Genomic DNA, 26,889 nt, shown 5'->3' with positions numbered 1-26,889 from the left:
ATTGTGTCAATTAAGAAATAATATCAACTACAGGAGGAAAGTAAAAAAAATAAAAATAGTGAAAAAAAGCCAATGTACCACAGTGAGGGAATTTACAAAAACCTCACATGAATTATATAAGACCATGCTTTCATTTCACTATATCAAGCTACTCAAACCCACTGACTCACTTTTACATTTTGCATTGAATGTTTTTTTTTTCCTCTTTAAATTTTGAGTTTGATTACATTGGCCTCTTTTTGCTAAGACAGTGGCCTTGTTCTCCTAAACAAAAACAAACAAAAACAAAAGATTATTTTAGTTTTTTATCATGGTTATTGAGTCTGTCTACTCTTCATTTTCCAGGGTAATCTTCCAAAAGTGTTGCTGGAAGCAGTCATCAGGTCTCCAGTACACCAACCGTATAAAAATAGCATAACTTTAAATCTAAGCAGAGCAGCAAATATTTACTTTTTATTTGATGAACAAAGGCAGTGTCATTATCATTTGTTAAAATCATAATTATTATTTATGACACTGCCTTTTTCATTATGGCAGTATCTATTCTTATGTTCTTACTTTTCTATCTTAATCAGTAAACACCACTTTAAACTTTTGTGCACTACCACAGGAGATTTACAGGAGAAAAACAAAAACATTTTTTTTTTCAAACCCAGCAGCATTTTCTTTGATGTAAAATTTAATCTAAAGACCATAGGCACATTGATTTTGTTCATCTGAACCTTTCGCAAATGTTATGCAAGATTTTTTTTCAAAACACCAAAATTTTAAGACAGTTTTTTAATACAAGCAATGAAACAATGCAATGCAGTGTAGTCACTAGAGGAGTGAGCTCAACTGTGACTGTCCTATCATTGACATTTTGACTTGTATTTATAAATTCAACTATGATTTCAATGAAAGAAGCTTATCAGAAAAAGGCTGTTTTTTTTTTCTTTTTTGCCAGATGAAAAATTAAGTCTATTGATCTTTAAGAATTGGCCTGAAACAACTTGCCATTTCTTAACATGCATGTAGGAGGAAGAAGAGGAAACAAAGATCAAAAGAAGAACTTGGAGTTTAGGGCACATTTGAAAGTATTAGAATCATCAAGATACATTGTTTTCAGTTCAACATAGGGTGTTGAATTGTGATAATAAAAATACTGAGTAGTGTTACAGTAATAAGAATACTTTCCACACTTAGATGTAACCATTAGAAAAAAGAGCAATTTAATTCATTACAGTGACAGTGTGGTGTGTAAGTAACAAATATAACTGCTGGTAGTGAAATTTAAAACACTGTAGAAGCTCGCATATTAAAAATGACTTTTTTATTATAATAAAACATAAACCTTGTCATAGATTAGAGACATGGCCCATTATGTATGTGCAAGAAGCAAAAAGATGGTGTGTTACAGGTTAAGATGTTATGCTACCGGCACTTAACATTAAAACCACAAACCTCAATGTTTTCACCAGGATTTTATGTGATAGACCAACACAAAGTAATATAGTTATATTCAGTAAAATAGAATATTATTGATAAATTAATTTATTTCAGCAACTCAGTTCACTAAGTGAAACACATTATATAGATTAATTACACACTGATGTTTTCAAGCCTTTAATTCTGTTGATGACTTACCACGTACAGCTAATGAAAACGCAACAATTATGATTAGAAAATTACATCAGACCGATAAAAGCACAGGAGACAAAACAGGAGACAAAAAATGCATAAACAACACATGGAAATAAAGACTTGAGAAAAAAAAACAATAAAAAAATAAAGAGGGTTAAATGCATCTATAAATAAATACGAAAAAACAAAAGAAAATACATTTTAAAACAGTAAAATTCCTATGTGTTTAAACATATTTTTAAATGAAACTGAAAAAATAAATGTGAATGTAAAACATGATGTAAAGTTTGACATTTTAAATTAAATTGGTGCATTTTAAGTGTACTGATTTATTTAGTACTCTTATTCTCTGTGAAATACTTGTTCATAACTGTTTTTAATACTTAAAGGATATCTCCAAGTTAGGATCATTTGTGTCACAGACTGAACTAGAGATGGTTATTCATGCTTTTATTTCTTGCCACTTAGACTATTGTAATAGTTTTTTTATGTGTTTGAAGCCAGTGCAGGGAAAATCCCTGTGGCTCACCTTCAGTCTGTGCAGAATACTGAAGCATGACTGTTGACTAAAACTAACAGAAAGGGAGGTAAGAACAGGAGTTACCTGGCTTCCTGTGCATTCTAGGAATAAGTTTTAAATTTTGGTTTTAACCTTCAAGGCAATCCATGGCCAGTGCTCCTCAATACATTCTGAACTTTTTAGATCTTCGAGCTCCATCAAGGACTCTGATCTTTGATACAAACATTGTTGGCTGTACCTTGAGCTCATTTCAGGCAGTCGCTTTGAGACTTTGATACACCCTCCCACTATCCCTACACTGCACAGGAATGAGTAGATATTTTTATTCAGACAGGCTTTTGCTTAATGTTTCTTTTGTTTGTTTGAATTGTTTTATCACTTTGTGATCTATATGTGTGTGAAAAGTGCGATAGAATTTAAATTTTACTTACTTATATGTTGTGATAGCCAGCAAATCATGCCCAAAATTTTATTCTCGAGACGAAAAACTGTAATGATCCAAAACAACTAAACAGCAAAATGACCAGTATCTGCACTCAAAGTATGAAATGTAACTTTCATGTACTGGAGCTACTGCTGTAGTACCAGGAAAAGAGATTCAGCTAGAGGCATTAAACTTTGTAATACGTTTTATAACTTTTGAAATGTAAATCTCGTAGCTTCTACTGCACTTTACTCTTTTCATTCTATAGCCATTTGGGTTTACTGCAGAACATAGAACCTGTCTGCATTTCTCAGAGAAATTCAATCATGGACACAGAGGAAACAATAATTGGGTTCAATGTCAGCTTGTGTTATTCTGAATGCTGTGCTAGAGCATGGTGTCCCTGAAATTTCAGGACACGCGTTTTCTCAGTCACAGAAAGACCTTTATAACATGACCAATCTCTTATAATTGGTACAAAGGTGGGTGTTCTAATCTAGTTTCTTTCTCATTTTCTTTTGTTATTACACAAAAAATGTGTGAGGTCAGAACATCTAAAATTTTGAAGTGATGGATAATGGGTAATTAGGGCAAATATATTGCTTGATAAAGAATAATGTTCCCTCAGTAATCAAAGAAAGAGGTTAATACGAACTTAGTCCATATCATTTAAATGGTCTATTCATGATTTGCCCTATCCCATTATGCGGCTCCTTATTGAATTTGAGGGTGAGTTTCCCAAGACTCTAGTTGTGCTTAATACCAATGATAGTACTTCCATTTGACAAAGAGAAATAGGTATCTACTCTTTACATACCTACTCTTTACATACCATAAAAAGGATGAAGATTCACATGTGGCTATTTTTTTCTCTCTTTGCAAGTCAAAACACGTTGAACTGTTTGTTGTGTAACAAGATTCAATTTTTATTAAACACAACCCCAAGTACTTATTTCAAAATGCCAGTAACTTAGAGTCCAGCTTTAGACTGCTAGCTGGACAGTGTGAAAGCCATTCAAAGCAATGATGGAATAAATTTCCAAAGGGAGAGTAGATGGACAGCTACATATATGGCAGGTGATGAGGTGAACAAGGGGGCATGAGGAATGGTTATTGCCTCCATATCACAGGTGATTACTGCACTAGGCTTACTGAAAGCTACAAATGAATTCTACCTATGTTGAAATTGTCACTTGTATTATGGGTGGATGCTTGTAGACGGCAGATTGACATGGGTTTTCAGGATGGGAAACATTTCTGAATCTTGAATTGTATATAAAGCCATTAATCTGAGGATCATGGATTTAAATAAAATCACATTTTTATTTATTATGACTCTCAAAAGTGGACACACCCTGTTAAATTCTTAGCTTTTTAGATTAAAGTTGAATCCAGACCTAAAGCTCACATGCTCTACTCCTCTCATCTCGTCTCACTGTCCCAGCGCTCTCTGACTTAATTATTTCTTGCGCGACCCGGTGATTGGGGGACCACTGGACTAGGTCATCAAATCAGTCTGTCAACTATGTTGCCTGTAGGGATTCTAGTGTCCAGCAGGTGTCAGTATTCAGTGACACAGTATCAATACAGTTTTGCTATGGGTCGAAACACTTCATGATGGCTCATTTACCCATCAGTATACTGTACTCTTAAACTGCACTTCTCCTATTCAACTGAGCTTCATTAAACTGCAGTTACAGCAGTTCGCCACCAGTTGGCACATTGAGCACGCCTGACTCAGCGAGCCAATGGCAAATTAGTGCAGTTAACGGCTGGTCAGCGAAGGCGCTCACTGTCGCTCTTGTTTGTTAACAGGTAAATATCAATTAGAAAGTAACAAAATATTTGTGTGTACATTTTGAATTAGTATTTTCCTTATCTATATTGTAAATATTTACTGACTCAGCGAGCCAACGGCAATTTAGTGCAGTTAACGGCCGGTCAGCGGAAACGCTCTCTGTCGCTCTTGTCACTCGCTTATATGGCTCCTACATTTCAACTTACATGAATATCACTTCCTGACCAACACTATTGTAGCCTGACAATTTTGCAAAGTAGCTTAAAACAAAATCCTAATTCATAAACAAGAATAAAAAAGATATCGCAAAAGTCAGAATATTACACCTAAACAAATTTTTAGAAAGAAATGTTAAGAGTGGATGATATGTAATTCACCCAAAGTCTTGGCAAATAGCTAAGGTTAATTGGTTACTATAAATTACCCTTATGAAAATGTGCATGTATATGTATTGGTCTTTCTATAAAAAAAGAGCATTTTGCATTATAATCCTTATGATATTTGTTATTTTAGTCATAAAGAAGGGCTGGTTGCAAGTTTTCCCAGCATAAAAGCATGAAAGTCTTTTTTATTGGTTTCAGAAAAGTGCAAAAAGCATCAATATGAAATGCCAAAACTGAACAATGTAAAACTGAGTTTTTAAAGAGCACCAAAATAGTCCAGTTCAAAGGGCCGCATGGTCTTTGCAAAATAAATCCATCAATAGGTGAAAACAATTGAGGCACCACATGTTTTGACCAGTTAGGCTTATCTGAATTTGCTTATTTTTCCACAATATTGGAAGAGCATTAAAAACCTGTGATAAGGACAATAGCCAACATTAAGGCAACAGGAACTTTGTAGATTTTCTGAGATCAAAATAGTATGGTTTTTGATCTCAGGTCTTATGAAAATAAGACCTTCATTCTACAAGGAAGTGTGGTACTTTAAATGCAGCTTCATGTTCACCACTGGAAATGTTGTCTCAGCAGGATTTTAAGTGTTTCCATTAAACATAAGGATTTGTTCCTTTTGGTTTAAAATGACAGTGTTGTGTTACAAGGCAAGTTCACATTTGAACTGCCCACATTAGCAAGTGCCACTCAATGTTTTTCAATCATCTTCACAATGGCAAAGGCATGATGGCTTTTATACACCACCTAACTGATTAAACTGAGTAAATATGCTAACATTTTATACACACCCACGCATATGCGCAAGTTTGTATTTCTATCCATACTAGGAATTAATATTGAGTTCCATTCATCTTGACTATTGCATTTGTGCCTAACCCTCAACAAGGTGGTGCACCATATTAGGATCAGGCTTTGGTCTCCATAAGGTTTTCAGAAGGTTAGTAAATATACCCCAGATAGTCCACAGACACAGAAAAAAACAAGACCATGAAAACACTGTTCAATGCCTCAAGTACTCTTTGAATGATTTTGAACTTGTAAATGGGCACTGGCTGTCAGAGCAAGTGAATGAGCTGCTGAGGACAGGTGTGGAGTATATTTCATTAGACATGGAGCCTTAGGGGAGCTGACTACACACTATGTTTGTCACAGAGGATTGACGACTACTTTCTATAAACATAAATAAATAAAAGTACTGTAATCCCAGAGATGTGTAAGCCATGTGTCCTGCCTCAGAAAAATAGTCTGTGGTTGGTGGCTTGTGATTGAAGTTTAATTCAGCATGGAACATGTTCCATTTATACATTTAATTAATTATCCACTTATTTAAATGCTGCTACAAATGTGACTGAACACCTGGCCCATTCAACAACAATAGTACAGCAGGTTATTGTGTTTGTTGCTGCCTATTTGAAAAGTATCATCTGCTTCTTAGCTAGAGGAGATTATAAAATGTGAAATGTGTTCTGGGCATAACATCAAATGAAAGGCTTACTAGTTATTTTTCTATGACTATTCCTCAATCCTCAATTATGTGGAAGTAAGCAAAAATGACAGAAAGATGTGTAGGAAGCCAGACAAGATGTTCAGGACGATGTTTACAGTAGTGCAGTAACTTTAAAAAGAAGAAGAAAAAAATAAACATGCCACAAAAGCAAGGAAACATTTTGTGTGCACCAGAATCAAGTTTAAAAATAAAATTCAAACCAATATATCATGGTATTTATTGAATACCATGATATATTGAAAAGGAAAAATAAAATGTTAGTTTCAGAAAGATGAAACAATATACTTTACACACGAAACCACTTTAGTACCTGCCATTTAATTTTACAAGTTCATACACTATTTACATTAAAGGGATGTATAATGCATTTTTGATGAACATGGTGCCATTTTACAGCACAAGAAAGTAACCATGTTGCCTTCAGTTATTATAAAATGCTGTATATTAACCTCAAATATGGTCGTATCAGCCACCAATCACACAACACCTCAGTCTATACTGAATACAGGCTGAATGTACTATTTCCTCTCTACAGACATGTCCCACATGCTAATGATGTGGTCAAACTGATTACTCTTTTGCTCCATAATGACTATTCCCTTTAGGCCCCCTTCACCTGTTGTGAACAATGTTTTCTGAGGGAGTTTCTGTCAAATGCTGACAGAAAAAAAAAAAAAAAAAAAGCATATGGTTGCCTTCATCTGTTAAATCTGCTGGAGAGGAATCCCTCTGAGACCAGTTTGACCCTACATTGTCTTTATACAGCAAATAAATAGTAATTGTTTTTTTAGCTGAAGCTACTGTGCTCCCCTAGCATATTTATGTTTAACTCTTGTGTGATCTTAACGTTCTGTTTACTCCCCTTGGTCAAAAACGACCCGTCCTAACAAAAGCCCCAAAATAAAGCTAATTAATTGAATTTTAAATCCACAATTTATTTTGTATGGTGAAACAATCTGATATTTATCAATTCAACTCAATTTTATAAATTTTGTATCATGTATAGATGATACAATACTGTTTTACAATACTGATGTTACATACTACAAAAGGACAATCAACAGTATTAAACATTCTGACTTTTTACCACAAACCAAATGTTAGTTTTCTCTTACACAGTAAAGGTTTATTATTGTAATTATATAAATATAAAGTTATTAATTCTGAATTAATTATACTTTCTGCCTTTAAAGAACAAAAAGTCAACAATTTGGAACATTTGGTCAAAGATTGATTATTTTTTTTAAAGAAGTGAATTATACAAATACCTCTCGTAACACAAGAAAACAAAATGTTGCTTGATTTTGTGAACAATTTAACAATCAGCACTTTTTCATAATTATATGAGATGTTCAACACAGGTTGAAAAACATTTCCTCAACAAAAGGTGTTGAACATAAGATGAAGAAAATCTTCACGAGATTATGTTAATCTCATTAAGATGTTCTTATGCTGAACATCCTCAATGCAAGATGAATAACATCTTCTGATCAACATGAGGTGTTGAACTTATAGGAGAACGTTAACAAAGAATGTTACGGTATATTTTCTGCAGCCAAATATGGTAATGGGTTACTTTTGACCCGCAAGACAACAAAAGGATTAAGGGAAGCTGGATAGGAGTTCAAGCAGGGGTTTATAAAATGCTTAAAGGACTTATAATAACTGATTAAAGTTGGAAGCAAGATAATATTGCATCATCTCCAACACAATGTTTGTTTCATTTTGCTTGATAAATAAATAAATACACATACACATTGCCAGTTCACAACAAATCCATTTCAGGCAACTTTAAATTAAAAATATGTTTAAATTGCCCCCAATTAAATGCAGCCTTTCCCCTTGACTGCATTCTGCATTCAGTGCTTTAGGAGCAATTGAAAAAGAATGCTGAGTTTGTTTGATGGTTGATGGTTGGCTGCCGTTGGGCTATGTGTTTCTATTGGGGTATTTTTAGATGTTTGAAGTATGCTGCTTATGTGAGAAATAAAATATGTACAATATTAATGAAGGTTCCTTACAAGTACAGATTAAAACCTGTGGAACTGACATGTTTTTCATACCAGTTTTCCTTCTGTTCAACGAGTTCTGTTCATGTGTGTGAGGAGTGACAGTTTAGATACATGCATGTAATAATTGAAACGTACAAGACAGATTTCTGGTTATTAAATCTCAATACAGTTTAGAAAGCTTTTTGATGACTTAATGTTAGAATTCCTGTCCAAAAAACTATTTTCTTGCATTACAGAACATATTATTTTAAAAATGTGTTTTCATTCGTTGCATTACCATTTCTACATATTGTATTTCAGTGGGTTCTTGAGTTTACATGACTCCATTACACTAAATTAATATTATTGTAGTTACACAAGAAGAAGAGCATCAGAATAAAGATATGAACAAGCTGCAGCTGCTTCTGAGGTTACATGAACAAAACTAGAACTGCTATGATGCTGTCATCATTACCATATAAAAGACATGTGGGGGAGGAAAATCAGTATGCTGTATATTTAGAGCAGATTTGTAGATGTTCAGATAAAAGAACAGCTATGATCCTCTAGTATTGACTTATATACACCACCCAACAAATAAAAAAGAAGTCCTTTATTGTGTTTCAGAAATGGTTACTAGCTTCTGAAAAATTGCAGCAAAAGTTATTATACTTTTGCTGCAAAATATAATAACTTTTGCAGTGTAAAAAAGTGTTTGACCCCCCCATGCCCGATTTCCTTTTGCAACACAATTTATATTAGTCAAAGACAACACAAGTCAACACATTACTGTTTTAAAAGGGGCGAGGAGGTGTATAAAATCTAAAATGAAGCTTAGGTGCAAATTCAAACTGGAAGACTTTTCCTATCCCCACTTGCATCAGCAACCAGTGCATCCCGCTCATCACCGTCGTCCAATCAATGCTGGTCTGAGACACGTCACGTCCAATCACCGTCCAAGTTCCAGCTGATAAGGACCTCCATCCATGGCGTCTTCCACTTTCCAGCAGAGCTCAACCCACCACCAGCCTTTCACCTCCACTTGCCCGGTCATTCGGCCACGTTCTTCACCAACCTCCACCACCAGTGCCAGCTCCCGGGGAATGCCGTTCCTATCAGCATCAGGAATGCTCATCCAAGCTTATCGCAAAACATTTTGCTATAACCGATGTCCTCAACCGCGGCCCGAGCGCCAAAGACTTCAATTTTGTATGTCAATAAACTATTCTAATTGTCTTCCCCTCTCTCTGTCTGAGTCTCCCCAGATTGAAATTGACATTGAGCTTTCTATCAAATTACAATGTTATCCCCTCATCATAAGCATACCTGAAGAGTTGCTTTGATTCTTTCATGAGTTTTTAAGCAATCCTTGAATCTCCTGTGGCAGTCTTTAGGAAGTGCCTAAAGGTTTGCCCATGAAAGGCACTGCCAATTCAATCTGGAGAGACTCAGTCGGAGAGAAAGAAGCGATTAGAGGGGTTACTTAACGTGCATGATTTAGAGTCTTTGGCGCTCGGGCCCCGGCTGAGGACATCGAGCTGCGATTGCGATAAGCTCGGATGAGCGTTCCCGCTGCTGATAGGAACGTCCGTCCCCCCGGGACCCGGCACTGGTGGTGGAGGTCGTAGAAGGATGCGGCCTTGAAGAACTGGCGGGGAAAGGTGGAGATGGGGAGGAGGTGGGATGAGCTCGGCGGGCAAGCAGAGGAGTCCTCGACTGGAGATCCTTTTAGCTTGGGCTTGATTGATGATTGGAAGAGGCGCGGCTTGGTCCGGTGTTGATTGGTCCGGCGATGATTAGTCGAGGCAATGCATGGCGTGCGCTGATTGGGAGCTGCTGGTGAGGTTAAGGAGTCTTCCAAATTGAATTTACGCCTAGGCTTCATTTTACCAAAAGCTCCTCATAGGGGATGCAGTCTCCCACTGAGTTCCCGCCCTACCCACAACCCCTCCCCTATGCAGCAATTAGGAAACGTTTGCATATTTGCTAAGATTATCTTATGAACTACTCAATCAACAGTTGTAAACAGGAACATGCACAAGCAGTGTAGTGATGACGTCCTGAAAGTGGAGGGTGAGAAAGATTAAGAGTTTCTTAAAGAAACAGCCCAAATTCAAAACATAAAATTGCGAAGCCAGATTTCTTTTAATGAAAATTTTATATATTCAGTATTTTATAACAACTGAAGAAAATATGTCTTAATTGGTTATCTGGAGTTCTATCTTTGTTTCTGTACAAATTTTGACATTTTTGTGCATTTTTCTGGCCTCCTTCAGTTGTCAGTTGAATTGTCACATTTCTTGTAGCAGTATGGCTTGGTACATCTTCATCACAACCTTATGTTTGGGTATGAAGGTACAGTGCTTCCTACCTCCCCACCTCTTTCCCCCTGCCCCTCCAGTGGGGAGTCAGTACTTAGAGTAGCAATGTAAAAATATTTAAATAAGTTAGTCAATGGTGTTTCTGTGTGTTAATATATATTAGTTGCTTTGATTTTTATTTATCCTTTTATATTTTCTTTTATTGTAGTACAAGAAATTCTACTGTCTACATCCACGGCACTCTTCTTTTTCTCATCAGAGTTCCCTGAGCTGTGACACCAAACTATTCTCCTGTTCCCACTAATAACCCTCCACTTTTGCCTTCTTCATTCTTGCATGAAATTGGTCACTAGTTTGTTCTTTGGAAAAGACAGAGGAGTGATATTGTAATACAGTACTTCTTTGCATTGAAAATATATGGTTTAGGAATGTTCTGAGACATTGTATATAACTTTTTGGGTACTGTCAGTATGTTAAACATGTCATTCCGTTGTCCAGACAATAATTGTTTTTGGGTCAATGTTCCCCACAATTTCTTTTTGACAGACTCATGAGTGCTGGAAAAAAAGGTGTGTGGGTTGTGTGTGTGGATTACTACTCATTTAACAAACTGGGCTCCAAATTACACAAAGTGAAATAGAAACCCTTTAAATGGAATATTTAATGCTCACATGGAGCACAATACAGTCTCATGGCGAATTAAAATAATGCTCCTATCAACTTTAGCCATAAAGTTGATGCCATATATCCTTTCCTGGCATATCTTTAAAGTAGATGCAGCCTGGCCTAAAAGTAGTGTGTTAATTGAAATTAAGGTGCTGAATTCACAGTGTGTATGGAGTAGGTGTGTCTGTTTACTTTATGTTAATATAGGCCTTTGCCATGTGTCTTCCCCTCTCTCCTCACCCTCTTTCCTGTCTGCCTACTGTAAAAAAATACAAGCCACTAGCACTGCAAAAGCTCTTTGGAGAAAAAAATGGAAAAAACAAAGAAAATAATTAATTGATCCTTTAGATATTTTAAAATCACTTAAGGTCAATTCTATAAAATAGAAAATGCATTTCTATGATTAACAAAAAAGTCAAAGTCATTAACAGCCAAATGGGAGATGTTTTAAAAGCTCATAAATGGATCAGAATAACTTCACCAATGTTTTAAGAGGAATTGGTCATTTTTCCATTTTGATTTTAATTTGTAGGCATCATTTATCCATCTGCGATTATAACAATGGGTTTACAGTCTTACCATTCCCCAATCAATCAGATTTCTGGGCACTGGTTGAGATTTGATGTGCCAGCCACCTAAGCATGGACAGAGGGGAAAATTGAAGAATTATCTGTTGGTAGCTGGTTTTGAGAGGGCCACATGCTGGGTCAATTATTATCAGTGCTTGTCCTCTCTGGGCTCATCAGAGATAATAAAAACAGAAAGAGGCAGGAAAAACAAAAATGGCTCACTAGGTTTAGCAAAGCTACAAAGATGGAGACAAAGTATTCCCTTCAAATTCGCCTGGCTTCATCTTTCTTTCTGCATTAGATGAAAGCAATGTCTATTTAGCAATGGACCAACTGTGATAAAATGACAATGTTAACACCTATCTGATATTCCACGGATGCAGTTTTATTTTCTGTCAACTTCCAACAACATACAATTCAAGTTGTTGCAGTTAATTGTATTGTTGAAAGCATTACAATAATTACTCAGTGTGTGTGATTCTCATAAAAGAACCCATACAAATGATTAACTGGAATTTGCATTTTTTTTTTTTTGACTTGGGGCAGTGACATTCAAAATGTGTTTTTTATTTTTTATTTTTTTGGTTTTGTTTTTTTCCCCCACTGTAAATGGTGAAAAAATATTCCTGGCCTTTTTCTGCTGGCTACTGTCACTTGCCTGCTGCTTCTCTGCAGTTTGTTTTCACTGTCATCAACTTCTCAATCTCTCCTCCTTTGAGAGCTTTGTACATTGGTGTGCATGTGTCTCGGCCATTCTGATGGGTTGAACAAGCAACCTATTGATTAAATTGAGAATTGCTGCCCCCTTGTCCGGCAGGTGCAAGTAGGAGTTTGTTCTGTAATCAGTGAGTGCTGGTTCGAGCCCCCGCTCCGTCCATCTAATTCGTGTCCTTGGGCAAGATGCTGAAACTGCTTTGTCTGCTGTTAGAAGTCAGATGGCCCAGTGGCACCAGTGCATTAGAGCCTTGCTTCTGTCAGATTGCTTCTTCTATAAAGTTACACTTGTGCTTAGCATCAGCGGTTGACCAACAGTAGCAAAGTGTTCAGTTGTGCACATACACCCACTGTATGTACATATGTACGTACAACATACGTATGTACAGCTGGTATATGTGTTATGTATGTGTTGTGTACTGGTTCACTGCTGTTCATTCCAGCATTGCAGGAGGTCAGCGAATATAGAAAGCCTGTCTTATTCCAAACAATGTGCCGATAATTTGTAATATTCGAGGTACTTGAGTCATTAGATAAATTGTTACAGCTCTATTGTACATACAACCTAACCCTAACCCTAAACTTCCATTGAGGTATTATTCAAAGCAAAATTTTCCAGTGAGTACAGAAGTCTCTCCTTTCTCATCTTTTCACTCATATTTGCAACTCTGCATCGTTGACCAGAGTATAAGATGTCATAATGGGCTTAACACATGGAAGTGATGTTGCACTCTCTTCAGTCATGCAATGAAGAGACAATTGCATAGCCTCCTACAGCCAAGCAACTCCCAAAATTCACACATGTGAAATTGCGAGCTCATACAGGTGGACATGGACACACTGGTGAGCAACACATGAGAAATTTGAAAAATGTTCAACTTTTGTCGCTGCTGCTATTGCAATATATCACATATATTGTGTTCAGGCTGAGTGGCAGAAAACTCTCACCTTTCACTGATGATCATTACTCTCAACCCGACACAAGCTGCTGTGAATTTGTTGACTGGAGAGAGAATTTTAGGTCAAAATTACTCACTTGATTAATAGCAATAAATATGCATAAAACTTTTCAGAATATTCACATCTTGATTTCTAACCAAAGCGTTTTGAAATCTGAACTTTGAAAAAAAATGGCAGTTACTAGATCTGCCACAACTTGAAGACTAAATAACTACAGAAGTAAAAACTCACTTTATGCTTCATCAAAATGTGCCACTGGAGAAACTGCTACCTGAGGGTGACATTTAGCATCAAATGTAGGCCAGTAAAAGGACAGAAACTCTGGGCATCAGCAGGTTTCCTGTCCTGCATGTTAGATCCTCAGTAGCTCTTCCATCTGTTCCTCTGGTAATGCAATTTGCCTTTAATTTCCTAATGTTCCTCTAATCACCAGGCTGGGTGCACGAGGGCTAATAGAGGGGTCACAAGTTAAAGTCTGTCCTGAGGAATGGATTTAATGGGGAACAGAGAATGCAAACTGCATTATAAAACACAGCTGTCTTTGCCTCACAGCAAGCCTTTTCAGTGTCTGTTGCACATCTGATACGGTGAGCAACATGTTACTTAAAATTCAGTCCATGTTTTTGTTTTGCTTTGTTTTTGTATGATGGATTTGTAAAATCAAGGAATAAAAATCACATTTAAATTGAGAAAGATAATAAATTAAAGATATTTACTAAAGATGTCATAAAAATGTAAGCTGTTCAAGTATTGATTTCTGGTCATTTGAACCTTTAAAATATGTTTCATTGGAGTGAATTGAGTTGCTAATTTCAAAAGACTTTTTTTAACAGAATTTAAATTATTCTGTTAAAAAATAACATGATAGGAGCAAAAAACTAAAATCAAAAAATATGTGCAGACACTTCAAACACAGTAATTAGAATGTTTAAATAAGCAAAAATGCCATCACTGTGAGGACATTATGGTGAGGCATGACTTCAGTAAATATTTTCTGTTTGTGTGTGGCCATGAGGATTTAGTGAAACGAGAAATGTGCAACTGAGCAGATGTCGTTGCCTGACTCCTTGTTTAGGTCCCTTACTTCGGATGTTTTTTTTTCTACTTTCTCTTCTTTTAGGGCTTTAAGTTGTTGATAAAAAAAAAATCTGACACACTTAGGAATATGTAAGGGCTTGAAAGTTGAAGTTAATGGAACTTTGTAAGCAAATTATAAAATATTTTCTATGAGTTGAAACTGTAAAACTTAATGACTGAAATTTAATACTTGAAATATAATATTTAAAGAAATATAATATAGATCAATAATGCAAACACAGAGGTTTCCGATCCTTTCTTTCCGTTCACTATGATGATGATGAATTTACAGCTAATGTAAGCAACATTTTATTTCTTTGAAAATTAGAATATTATGTCAATAATAAAAAAAAACTGCTTTCAATTCATTTAAACGGACTTGATGAAATATAAGATGAAATATAAGTTCCACATAGTCGTTTTTTTTCTTCTTTGTTTTTTTTTCAAAAGGCACTTCTGACAAACAAGCCTCAGCAGAACCCATTTTGCTGAATATGACTATAAGTCTTTGACAACTGCTGCTTGGATTCACTTTGTTCTCTTTTCTGAATAGTCCAATGTTACAGAACAACCGGAGTGTGATGCATTTGGTCAGCTGAGTCTGAAAAGCTTGTTCATGCTTTTTAATAAGAGAAAGGTTGCATCCCTGACAAGAGACAGAAGAGGGTTGGGGTTTTCACAGAACATTCCTTAGAACACTGAGTAATCACCAACTTCCAGGTTTTTCTTTCCAGCTTGAATATATGATGTAATAGTTAACAGCTACCATATTTTGGTATAGGCTTAAATCCGGGCTTTTCAAAATGTGGGGCATGCCTCCAATGCCCCACATTTCCTGGCCCCTTGAAGTTTGACCTATAAGTGTGGTATATGAGGAAAAACTAAAAACGTAAGTGTAAGCATTTAGCCAACTTCCTCAAACCAATGAGTATGGAGGTAGATCTCTGGCCAAGCATAAAAAGAAACAAAGAATTAGTTATAACCAGGTTTAATTTGGGATTTTTCATGGGCTGGCCAGTGTTCCCCTGCCACAATGTTATCTGCATCATATCATTTGATGCATTGCTGAAGCAAGTAAACCCCACAACAAAATCTTTACAGAAATAATAGCAATAAGGTAATTTTTTGAGGGGGTAAAGGGAGCAGTAGTCTATCATCTACCTATACTTTGACATGCCCTTGCTTAGATGAAATCTGTAACTGTGGTCAAGCAAATTTAATTCTCAAATGATTCATTTTTTGATTTTATCTATTTATTCTTATCTGAATTTGAGATCTTTTTGTTCATATCTATGATGCTGTAGATGCAAAGTCAAAATGTTTTGCATAACTTTAATTCAGCCTTATTTACCTTGTCTGGAATAAAATGACATTATTTCTTAATTGCAAAAAACACTCTGATAGTAGCGGGTGAAAGATAACACAAGAAATGTATAAAGCCTTGAAATTTTGTAAAACAAAAAGACATTTACAATTATGCTTTATGGATGAAGTATGTGTTTATTAATTAATCAATTAATTTCATTATTGCATAATGAAGTGTTGTTTCTCACACCAAGAAAAAACAATAGTAGTTGTTTTCAGTAATCTTTTTAGTTTTATATTATGAAAAATGAAAAGTAAGCTGGCACTGGTCCTTGCTGTCTATGATATTGAAATAAATCCCGAAAATGTAAACCTGTACTGGATTCAAACATGGCATTTTCTGAAACAACTGCAGTTTTAGCAAATGCCATGGTTTGAATTACGTTGGATCATTTAACACAACCTTTATTAAAAACACAATCCAAAAAATAAACTTCAGAGAACACTAAATTGAAAAACTTTGAACTTTTGTTATGGTATTGTGTAGTAAGTTTTCTCTTTAATGTTTATTCCTTGCACATGTTTCTGGCACTGTCTTGAGATATTAGCTTCAAAAGCTGATGCAAATAGTTCTGTTTTTACTAAACTTTGCTCATTTGTTGCCATTACAGTTCTCAGGGCGAAACTGCTTGCTTGTTTAGGATTCAGCTCCAGCAACATGAGAAGAGCGAGGTCTTTGGAAACCTCAGGCTCTTCAGATTGAAGGACTCCAACCGAGTGGGAGAAGTTGCAAACAGCAGGAGTCAATTTTATGTCTAAGCAGCTCTTCTTCCTGTGGATATAATGCACTTTCAGAAATCTTTAAACTCTGCTGGTGTGATTCTCTCCACTATGAGAGATTTTTTTTACCTCTTGTTCAAAAGGAATGATCAAATGGCGAACTTCAGAAGAAACCTGTTTAGCACCTTTTGTTTAAATATGTGACATTTGCAGGGGGGAGAACTTAAAGATAAATTGTTATATTTGAAATAGTTGTCAAGTAGAAAAAGGGTTAACTGTCAATTTTGTTATTTTTTGATTTAAGAAAGAGTGATCATAACAGTTGTACATAGATGTACACATGCCTATCTTAATAGTAATTGCTTCATAAGGCATTTTTGGGTCTTTCACTAATTAGCAAACAAATTTACTAAGAGGACTGAAGTTGAATTCTTTCATTTATTTAGTTAAAGTTTGTTCAGCTTTCTAGGCTCAAAGTTTACCTCTACAGCTCAGTTACAGAGCCTGTCAATTGAGAGACTTTCACATTAAATAACTGAAGACATGGCTTGATTTTGCTGTTGAGGAGGGTTTGCCTCACCCTCCCACAGATGTCAGACCTTGGGTTGAACACAGGTCTCCCACAGCTACCAAGCTCTTTAAAAAAACATAACAAAAGTCAAAAAACTTTCTTTGAAAATCTCACAAAAACCTATTTTACTGACAACTGTGATATAAAAAAGGAGTTTAGGTTGCAGACAATTAAGGGTTAAAAAAAGTAAAATCTTCCAATTCTGCTCAGATTTAAATTGTGCCTTGGAGTAAGTGTGGGCATTCATATCTGGAGAGACTCTACGTTGTCATGTAATGCAAACATGAGCTTGTATGAATTTACCTTTCCTCCTAATAAATGAACCTTAGGCCCACTAAGATCCATGAGTAAGTATGAATACCTAATGGATGGCAGAATATTTCTAGGACTGCAGCTTTGCAAAAACAGAATAAAAGTAAAATCACATTGTTGACACATCTTTTCTTTACTTTTGTTTTTGTCTCTTAATTTAATGTCAATCTTTCCTATTTTGCCATGTGTGATGGTTTTGTGAAAAATAAATGTTGCGTGGGTTTAAACATTTCCAACCTATTTTACCATGTTTCACATAAACATAAAGTGTGTATGTGAAACATCAAGTCATGTGCATGGCTTTTGATGCAATATAAATAAGAAAATGACGCTCCCAACCATCCTCTCAATGTAATGAATATTTTCCACTTTATAAACTTTCAGTTTAAGGTTTGAAGAAGTATTTGTATTACCCAGAATAAAATGAATAGGAGCCAAACTTTTCCAAAGAAAAAATCTTAATGGGTAAACATGTCTAGTTGTTCTTGCAGACACACTGGAATTCATTACTGCTTTAATGTTACATTGTTACATGGACCATTTAAACCAGTCAATGTAAAAAAAAAAAAAAGAAAGATTTGTATTGTTTGATTTCTTTTCTCACTCAAAAACAGTCTGGTAGCTTTTCGGAGTTTCCTACCACCAACAAGGTACAAGGCTACTATCTGACAGTATAGAAAGTAGATCACTTTTTGCTTTTTTTCAGTGCTATTTCAGTCATAAAATTATGATCACCATTACTACCCTGGAGATTTAAAGAGTGACGTATCTAAGATGACAAGAAGATTTCCGAGGCATCTGTTTCCATTCACTCTCTGCGAGCCATGATGGTTCTTGTGCCAAGGTCTTTAACTTCTCTCTCTCAGGGTTTGGACCTAAGGACCCAAAACAGCCTTAGCTAAGCTTACCCACATGGCCTAGGTCACACACACAGCAGCATGCCTCAGTATAACAGATGGAACTTGCTGAGAGAGAAATGCCCTGATTGGATGCAGAACACAGACAGGCTTCAAACTAACGAAAATATTGGTAAAATTACTCTCCCTTGGGCATAGAAAAGCAACATTAATACGAAGCCTTGGCGCAAATTCTAACTGGAAGACTCTTCCTAACCCCACCTGCATCAGCAACCGGTACATCCTTCTCATCACCAACGTCCAATCAGCGCTGGTCCAAGACACATCACGTTCAATCACCGTCCAAGTTCCAGCTGATAAGGACCTCCATCCATGGCGTCTTCCGCTTTCCAGCAGAGCTCAACCCACCACCCCCCGTTCACCTCCACTCACCCGGCCATTCGGCCACATTCTTTGCCAAACCTCCACCACCAGTGCCGGGTCCCTGGGGGATGATGTTCCTACCAGCATTGGGAATACTCATCTGAGCTTATCGCAAAAAGTTATTCAGCAGCCCGTACATGAGCATGACTGACAACACTAAGACCTTCCTCTTGGCTCTGATTGGTTGTTTTTACTGATTATTCTTCCCATACTATATACTATATACTATATATAGATAGATAGATAGATAGATAGATAGATAGATAGATAGATAGATAGATAGATAGATAGATAGATAGATAGATAGATAGATAGATAGATAGATAGATAGATAGATAGATAGATAGATATAGATAGATAGATAGATAGATAGATAGATAGATAGATAGATAGATATAGATAGATAGATAGATAGATAGATAGATAGATAGATAGATAGATAGATAGATAGATAGATAGATAGATAGATAGATAGATAGATAGATAGATAGATAGATAGATAGATAGATAGATAGATAGATAGATAGATAGATAGATAGATAGATAGATAGATAGATAGATAGATAGATAGATAGATAGATAGATAGATAGATAGATAGATAGATAGATAGATAGATAGATAGATAGATAGATAGATAGATAGATAGATAGATAGATAGATAGATAGATAGATAAATATACTCAGTCTGCTTGCAGAGTAAACACACTAGAGAGAGAAGCAATACTGTGCTCAACTCTCTCCACCGTTCACCTCTTGATGGTTGTCCAGAATGGAATCAAAGGGAATGCTTATTTTCTCAGCCAAAGGAAGCAGCATATTTGCTGTTTTGGAAAGAGTGGATTTATCTCCTAGCCTCTGAAGCGCTGTGTTCTTCTCCCAGGATACAGTGGAGGAACTCGCTGCCTAGACATGGTGACAGTGCTTACTTGTACTGCATTCTAGTGGATTCCATTAAAAATAAATGCTCTGTTTTTCATGGTAAAGCATAAGACCACCTATATAATCAACATGACACATATGTTAGATAATATGAAGTGTATTTGCAGAACATGTCTGTCAGTTGCATTTAAAATACTAAACTGATATGTGTGGTGCCCCGACATTATATCTGAGGTGAGGTGCTGTGTGCGTGAGTTTGGGAAAAGTTGGGTGGCTGAATTCAGACTCTAGACTATTTCTCTAGAATGTCAATTGTAAAAGGGTAAGGAATTGGACAGGGAAATCATGTCCCTCATACTTGAATTATTAAAGTAATAATTAAACCAAGCAGAAAAAAACATTGACATACATTTGGAATACAGTCAACAGTACTTCCACCCTTCCTCCTTGTCACATCCTTTCCACAGAAAACTCTAAACATCAAGTAATATTAATGAGCTGTGGGACAATTCAGTGGTTCATCCACCCAAGCTGCTGGCACTGAAGAAGAGATGTGATACTACCTGATGGATCTGGGACAAGGGAACAAAGTGAGAGATGATTCCATCATAAATACTGCTTTAATGTTACACTTTCTGTTTCAATTCTCATGTAATTTATTTGATATTTTTTTTAAAGTTTAAATGGCACAATATCAGATTATTGAACCACACCAGTCACAATGCGATGAGATCTCTTTTTGTTTTTCTTATTAAAGGTAGCCTGGCTACTGCTCCTGTGCAACTCCACTCAGAAAAAAAAAATCTTGTTTCCAGCAAAGTTTGGGCAGGAGGTTCAAATAAAGAGCAGAATGCATGAAGTGATGGGAGAATCCAGTGAGGAGTGAATCAGGGAGAGGTATATTGATGAACTGACATTTAGGAAAATAAACATAAATTAAATTGATTCAAAATGTCATTAATTGAATAATTTAATTAAAATAAAGCAATTCATACTAATATGTTCTCCACAGTGACAGGTATGCTCACAAATACATACCCACAGATCTGTGCTGCAGTAAATTCTTGACTTAAAATAAACTTGTCAAGAAACTGAGAGGAGGATTTTCTCTCTGTGTTTACAGGCCACATTTTCAAACTTGTATTTATCTTTACCTATGACTCATTTTCAAATGAAAAAAATAAAGCTATCTTTCACAGTTTACTTTGGAAACTATTTCAAAACACAATTGTTTTTTTTACCAAAAGGTGTAGAATTAGATTTCCTCACAATCAAACTAGTAAAAGTCTTAGCAAAAGCCGGAATTGCACTGGATTTCATAGAAAAGATCTGATTGAAATAAATAATTTTAAACAGACACATCAATCATAAAAATCATTATTAACTTGATCTTTAAAAGCTGGTGCATAATAGATTCCACACTGATGATTGCTCATTTGTATTCTTCAGCAAGTTTGAAAATGTGCTTTTACCTCAATTTTAGAGTCAGTCTTCAAATAAAGCCAGGTGTCACTCATCACCAGAAACTCAAGTTTCCATGGTAACAGTGGTGCAGTAAATGATTACTCCCTCCATCTTTTACAACACTGAAGTATATTTTTGATTGACCTAGTATGGGAGACTTAATATTCTTTCATTACTATTCATTATTTTGTTGAGTTAAAGAAAAATACATTTTAAAAATGACAAAAAGAAGCACCAAGACAAATTACTAATGTCATAGCTATCTATGGATAGCTCCAGGATCTGTATGGAGTGTGCTCACAATAGCAGAAAAATAATGAATATGCTCAAATATAAACCCAGGAAATCAAGATTATGTGCAAGAGTGCTGCTCTTCCAGAAGAACAGAACTGTTTTCAGCCAAGCTCTTGAGAAATGAATACCTGTCAATCGAAACACATCGGCAGTTCCCGTTAGAATCTTTTTATAGTTCCTCTTTCAGGTTAAAATTTTGCATGCCTCTCATGTCTTATCAATGATTTGGAATGCCCTAATTCACTTGTTTACTCCTTCATTTTAGATCAGACATAATTTGAGTGAGAGGAGACTGTAAGAGAGCGAATCAAGTATGGTGAGCCATGTGGAGTAAGTTATTCAAGGAGATAGACTAAGTGAGTCTACCGCTTTCAAGTGAATATATGTACTTCTTTGTAAATTAGAAAAATAATGCTATTTTCTCAAGGCTCACACATCTACCTCAGCTCTTCTTTCTTCTTCCCTTTTTCCTCTCCCACAGCCCTTTCCCTTTTCTATATGTGCTGACATAGAATCTCTCTCAGCTTTAACTTCTGTGTGCAGATGGAATGTAGAGTTTGTCTTTTATTTTACGGTGTGATTTTTATTTATTTATTTTTTGTTCAATGAGATTTGGAGAAGGTGACTTTTATCCCCGGGGAAGAAGAAGAGGATGCTATTGTAGGCTCACAGAGTACAGCATTTGTTTGACTCAAAATGAAAATATGTGTGAGAAGGGGGTGAGGGAGTACATACTAAAAAAAGTTAGTATATACAGAACCATTTGCTTAGTGAATGTTATATTTGTATTTGTCTTGGAATAGCTGGACAAAAGCAGTCTAAGAATGTCATAAATGACAAAGATACATTATATAACAGAAGTAATGGACCTATACAATTACATGCAGTAATTTATGGCTTTCTCTCTTTACTTAATTTCCCCCTTCTGTGCCTGAAATGACTCAGTCATATCCTTAGAGGAAGGGAAATATGCTTTTCCTAAACACAAGGAATAGAGAATGACCATCCCTAAATTGAACAGTCGCAGAAAGTCTTTGTGGGTGAACTGTTCAGTCTGACTGTAGCAGGGCAATCACTGTGAGGTCTGCACATCAAGGTGAGCAAGCCCAGAGCCAAATTCACTTTTCCTTTTTGCAGTGCTTATCAAAACACTCACATTCAGCATATCTGACAGAAACACTACATCCATTTCAAATGAGTCCAGTGGGGACACCTTCCTGATATGTTGCCTCTGAATTTGCCCTTAGGGTCAGAGCCAGATGGGACATAGGGATGCTTTAAAATTGTGATTAGCCCCTAAGGTCAAAGAGAGGATGATCAGCTGGACACCTTGAGGTTCAACTCAATATACTGCTCCCAAGTGAGTGTCCTGTTCTCCTTCACTTACCCTCCACACTGTGCACAAGCACATAAGAAGCTCACAAAGGTGTTAGTCAGAGAGATTGTACACATCAGTCTTACAAATTCTCCTTTAGTTAAAAAGAGGTTCTTGTCTGAATTTGAGCTCTTAAAGTGATGATTTATGTAGATATTTTCTACTGAATAGCAGGGTGAATGCTCTATGAGTAATAGCATGGGGACCTAGAAAACTGGCATTCTATGGATATCTCTAAAAGCGCTCAGTAATTAGAACAATCATATTGTAATTCATTCCACTGGGAAATGCCAGCTTGTTACCAAACTTGTGACTCAGGCAACATTCACACCATGTAATTTCTGGTTTTGATAAGCATTCTTACTCTAATATGCTTAGATATACTTATTTATAAGCAAGCTACGCAGTAGTTGTGCAAGACTAATTTTTTCTCTAAATAGTCATTCGATTATGAGATGTACAGTAGTTATACTACAGTAATGCAGCTTTCAAGAAAAATAAAGAAAACAAAAAACAACAAACATCTTGGCTCAATTTTAGTTATTTGTCCCTCAGGAACATGTTGTTTGAGTGGATGGAGTAAGGTTGAAATAAGGATACACAATCAGATTGCAGCTTCAATCAAACACTCCCTTTTAAATGACTCAGACATGGTTAAAGGCTGTTATGCAGTGTGTCATCAAGGAGCTTCCAAATGACTGGACTGAATTTATTTCCCATTGAAATTAATAGGGATTAATGAAAGCTAATTGTGCTGAGATTATTACAAGAATATATTGGTTTGTTTTTAATTCCTTTAAAAGGACAGGCTGTGCTAATAATTAGCATCCTTGCTTCACTAATTCAAGCTGATCTTGTCAGGTTAGATTAGCCTTTTTTTTTTTACATGTTAACAAGCTGGAACACTGCTCCAAGTCAAATGTGTGAAATGCTGCTATTCAGATAAATTGAAGGGAACAAAGTAAAAAATGCTATTGTTTTCCACTTTACAAAATATCTGAGTTTCACTAACAATTTTATATTAAACTGCAAACCAGCATGTTAACAAACGGACCTTATAGGTAACTGTCACAATGATCTACAATTCTTAGAAGGGGAATATACTATTTCTGTGTAAATTTTAACTTTTCCTTTTTGTGTGCGTGTGTGTGTGTGTAGAATGAGAATTGGTGGTGTGAGGCGGTTCAAGTCAAACTAACAAATGACAAAACTGGCAGAGCCAATCATGGATCAGGCCCCCTGATAGGACGCAGCGCAGGCTTGTCCTCCAGCAAGAGCCTTGTGATACATCTCTCCGGCTGTTTTCTGTTAACTCGGCTCTTTCAAGGCTATTCATTCTACCATGCAGCCTGATGTCGCAGCAAACTCTTCCAAGTCAGCCACCCACCCCGCCCCATCCTCTCACTTATGCCTACTATGAGTCTACTGTGTACTGCAGGTACATCTTTTTATTTATTTATTTTCTATTTTCTTTCATCTTTTCATTGTTCCTGTTTTTTTTTTGTTTTGTTTGTTTGTTTATTTTGCAAGACACGTTTGATGGAGAGCTGAGACAGTATTCTACCTCCTCTGCTTGATTGTGTCTTGACGGTTGAGCACGTCTCAGATGCTGACTGACCACTTTCCTTTTCACAGTGATTCCTTTTTTTATTGCTCATTCAACAATCTCCAGCAATGAAGATGGCACTACCATAAGATGGTGTGTAACCTGCTTCATTCGGTGGCTGTCAGGCCACTTTATCATTCGACTACTGTGGTCAAGAGTAGACTGGTGGACTCTAAAAGCTTTTGACTAGCTAGCAAGAATTCCTGTAACAGATAACAAAGACAGAGGGGTCATAGACATTGTTGTTTGTGGAGAAGAAAACTCATTCTGAGAAGCCACTATGAGGTGAGGTTGTGTTATCCATGTCAACATCATCCATCATTGACATCCCTTATTTCCCCTGCTGACCAGCGGCATTCTTATCCACTGTTGTAACTAATATGTCAATCTTAGAGATCATATCATTTTATTCTCAGTCAGTTATATAGGCCTGACATCAGAAGATTAAATTTGTCAGTCACATATAAACAACACCACTCAACCAAAGCTAAGTGTCCAAACTAAGACACACTCCTACTGCAAAACCCCCAGAGATCCATAATGTTGTTTTTTTGATTTTTAAAGTCTTACTCTGGTTTGACAACAGTATTTTTTCAAAGAACTAAATTATCTTAAGTGCTCTTATGAGATGAAGAAGTAACACTTATGTTCCATCTTTCTTTCTACTATCCCATATATTTTGTTCCATGTTTTATACACCTACATATAATTTTGGAAATTTACAGTTTATTTTAAGAAAAATGGTGTATAAAGACTTCCATAAAAGCATTTTGTTCCATATTTCTGAGATGTTAATGCAACACAAACACACTACAATGTTCAGGTAAAAGATAACCATAGCTGTATTTCTTCATAAAGAACATTTGAGGTCACCCTAACAGAACCACATTATTGCTCAATAATCCAACAAAACTTTCACATACCTTTTTTCTAAAAAGATGTACACGAGCATACTTCTTTGTATTAAAAGGCCTGCAATATGTTAGTTTTTAAAATTGTATTTTTGGGCAGTTGTCTTGAAGCAAAGTGGTCCTGTATTTCAAATTTCTTCTTGTTCTCCCGGGCCATCTGTGGTACTTTGGTTTCCTCCCACAATCCAAAAATTTTCTGGGTGTACTCAGTTAGATTTCTAATATAGTTCTCTGTAGATTACTTTGAATTTGAGTTGGATCATTTACTTTTCTTGTTAGAGTAAGACAGATTATCAAGTGATGCTGAAAGCACTTGTATGAAGTTAATGTCAAGTAATGAGCTCATGGGGGACAATAAATGAAGAAATATTAATTTACAAATGTTGTGACTTGGTTTGAACTTTTCACTTACTGTGTACAAGGCAGTCACTTTCATCACTACAAAAATCTTACATTCTTTAAAAGTCAAAGATTAATACCACTTCAAAAAGTAAAAAACAGGAAGCTAGAATGATGCATAAAATTAACAAAACATATATTTTTTAGCATGAGACTCTTATTGTAGAGTTTCTGTAATTGGGAAACAATTTTCTGACAAAGGTAAAGTTTTGAAATTTTAATTTGTATTCCCTGAATGAAAACTTTTGCTCATTCAATGTTTTTTCCAGTATGAACCATAAAAAGAAAGAAAAAAAAATGTCAAGGAAGTGTGTTCACTCTAAATCTTACTTGGAGTCAGAACTGCGTTATCATTGTTGCAAACATTTGACACTTTTAGACCCCGGAAAAAAAAAAATATTATATTTTCATAGCTACATGACAGTGTTATTAAAAAATAAATGTCACATTAAAGAGATTAAGAATTAAACAAGGGGAAGTTATAAATATTCAACTTTAAAAATTGGATTTTTGTGTTCTTTGCAGTTGTTAGATTATCCTACTACATGCTGCAATTCTTTCTCTTTGAAACAAAGATTAAATGTGAATAGTCTCTACAGTCATTTAAGAGTTCCATTAAATCTACCCTTAGTAGTGCAGTCTGCAAGTGAAAAAAAATAAAAAAACTGAAAGTCCTCTGTTCTCTTCACCTACTTTTACATTCAACATGACCATAAAAGGAGCCAAAAGAATTGTCATGTCTGCTCATTTGTCCAGAAAATCTGCTCCTCATTCTGTTTCCAACAGGTCTGATTGCAAGAAAAAAAAAATAACAATGTGTTTACAGATTAAATTTTCATCATAATGAGGTGACATTAAGCTTAATACTGTCCCACCAACAAGCTTGTGAAACAAGATATCAACCTTCAGGAGGCAGACTGTAATGAGTGATATAGAAGAAACTCTTAGGCTATTTTTTGGGTGAAACTTGAAAGCTTAAATCAATTTCATAGAAAAGCTAAATTAACTTAATGAAAATGGCAAGTATGCAAATATTGTTAGGGGTTTTATTCAGTGTAGTATGAATTCTCAATTCAAGAAGTAAAATGTATTATTTTTAAATAGGAATAGATGTATAGGATTAATGTCTTTTATTGCCTTTATCACT

The sequence above is a fragment of the Poeciliopsis prolifica genome, unplaced genomic scaffold (assembly GCF_027474105.1).
Source record: "Poeciliopsis prolifica strain line A6 unplaced genomic scaffold, Auburn_PproV2 SCAFFOLD001, whole genome shotgun sequence".
Taxonomy (NCBI): Eukaryota; Metazoa; Chordata; class Actinopteri; order Cyprinodontiformes; family Poeciliidae; genus Poeciliopsis; species Poeciliopsis prolifica.
Note: the sequence above shows the minus strand (reverse complement) of the source record.